Source organism: Pundamilia nyererei, unplaced genomic scaffold (genome assembly GCF_000239375.1).
Source record: "Pundamilia nyererei isolate P.nyererei 1_Seehausen unplaced genomic scaffold, PunNye1.0 scaffold00044, whole genome shotgun sequence".
NCBI lineage: Eukaryota > Metazoa > Chordata > Actinopteri > Cichliformes > Cichlidae > Pundamilia > Pundamilia nyererei.
This window is the reverse complement of record NW_005187445.1, coordinates 2,030,246-2,032,429: the sequence shown is the minus strand read 5'-3', so window position 1 is coordinate 2,032,429 and position 2,184 is coordinate 2,030,246. Positions and strand designations below refer to the sequence as shown.

General features: G+C 37.7%; 1 pseudogene; it reads left to right on the top strand.

Annotated features, from left to right (window-relative positions):
• Positions 1 to 1,045: 1,045 nt before the first annotated feature.
• The window catches only part of LOC102199070 (immunoglobulin-like and fibronectin type III domain-containing protein 1), an 11,715-nt pseudogene continuing 10,576 nt past the window's right edge, over positions 1,046 to 2,184 (top strand).

Sequence of the window (2,184 nt, the reverse complement as noted above, 5' to 3'; positions counted from 1 at the left end):
ATCAGGTTGGAGCCCATTGTACCCTCTGAATTATTCATGACATAGAATCAACAGCATGCTGCAGACATTCCTCAGAGATTATATAGCATTGGAGTTGCTGCACATTTTTTCGGGCTGCACACCCATGAAACAAAGCTCCCATTCCACCACATCTCAAAGGTTGTCTATTGGATTGACATCAGGTGACTTTGGAGGCCATTTGAGTAAAGTGAATTCACTGTCATGTTCAAGAAACCAGGCTGAGATGATCTGTGCTTTGTGACAAAGCCTGTTATCCTGCTAGAATCAGATGTTAAAAGAGTGGTAAACTGCAGTCATAAAGGTATGGACGTGGTAGGTTGTAGCATTTAAAGAATGGCTCATTTGTACTAAAAGCCCCAAAGTACACCAAGAAAATGCCCCCTTCACACCATTACACCATCACCGGCCTGAACAACATGAATCAGTGCTCTCATGCTTTGAAAATCTGATCCTATACCATCTGAATACTGCAGCAGAAATTGAGACTCATCAGAAGAAGTAACCTTTTTCCGATTTTCTATTGTTAAACTTTGCATTAACCAAGGGCCAAACATCATTACCTACTAAAGTGAGTGTATACACTTAGCCATAGGCATATATCATCTTTTTAAGTGTTCATATTATTAACTGCATTCCTTTGACTTCTGAGATCTCTTCATTTAGGACCAAAAAAGGAAAAAAAATAAATGCTTGTATTAATTTCCTAAAATAGTAACCAACAATCCAGGTCAGAGATATCAATTTGCTGATCCCTGTACTGTGTGTAAGTACTGTAAGTAATATACAAAGCAGTAAATGAGTCAGAAATACGCTGGAGCTGTGATTTCAAAACAACTGAAAAATGTTGATAATTTTGACTTTCATTAAAAATGCATAATACATGCAATCATAAAGTTCCGTAGTCCTTGATGAAAGAGTGCTTCCAGCACAGTGTACTTTTCAATTTTTATAGAAGTCGTATCATTATACCACATTGCTATTCATCATGACATGAAGGTTCTTTTTTTCTGTGTACCTAGCAGGATGATATAATTCCCTATGATGAAAATGAAACAGGGAAACACAGTCTAAAGAGTGTTGGAAGGACAACGAATTTCTCTATTGATGGCCTGATGCAAAAGGACACAGAGCTTTGTAAGGGGGATATTCAAGAGGCCAACCTTCGAAATGCAGGGCTGCCTCAAATGGATCCTGAAAAGTTCATACTCCCTGCAGAGTTTAAATGTAGGTTTAAAAACCAGCTATGGCTAGACCTGGAAAAAAAAGAGTCTTCAGAACATAAGCATTTGGGCATTTGCATATTGTTTTTGTTGTACATTCGACTTTAAACAAAATAATGTGCATATGCTAAAGCTTGTAAAAATTTACTGACTAGCCCATAAGCAGACAGTAGCCATTATATTTATCCAGTAACATAACTTTAACAGCTGACACTGAATGTACTGAAGCACACAATCATGTCCAAATAATAGTCTTGCAATGTTCTCTACATTCTCTAATTGAATAGAAGATGACCAATACTGATGATACATATATTATATCAAAAAGAAAATCACATGAATATAATATTTTACTTTTTTGTAGTTTCCAAAGTCGACTTTGTGATCAAAATTCAAGAGATTAAAGCTGAAGAAAGGGAGGATGCTTTGTTTGAGTGTGTCCTGACACACCCGCTACCTAACATCACATGGATGGGCAAAGGCAACATCCTGGAGGATGGAGAAAAATATAATTTAACTATGTCAGACCACAAACTCATCCATAGGCTCCTCATCAAGGACTGCCAGATGCTGGACAAAGGCATCTATTCCGCTGTGGTTGGCAATACATCCTGCAATGCCTGGTTGGTTGTGGAAGGTATCACTGTATAACATTACCTTAACCATTGCTATTTTCATATTATCATCATTATTATTATTACTATTATTATTAGATAACTAATTACGTTGTACTTCTAACTTTTAAGCTGACAGTAATCCTGCACCTGGTGGTGAGAGGAGACCCCGTAAAACTACTGTGGCTCGTGGAGCACGGACTGACATTGAGAAAGTGGCCCAAGAGCAGCAACTAAAAATACAAGGGGAGATGGAGAAGCTCTTGGCAGAAGTAAATGCAAAATACGGAGCAGTACATATAACCGACAAACTATCTTTAGAAGAACTG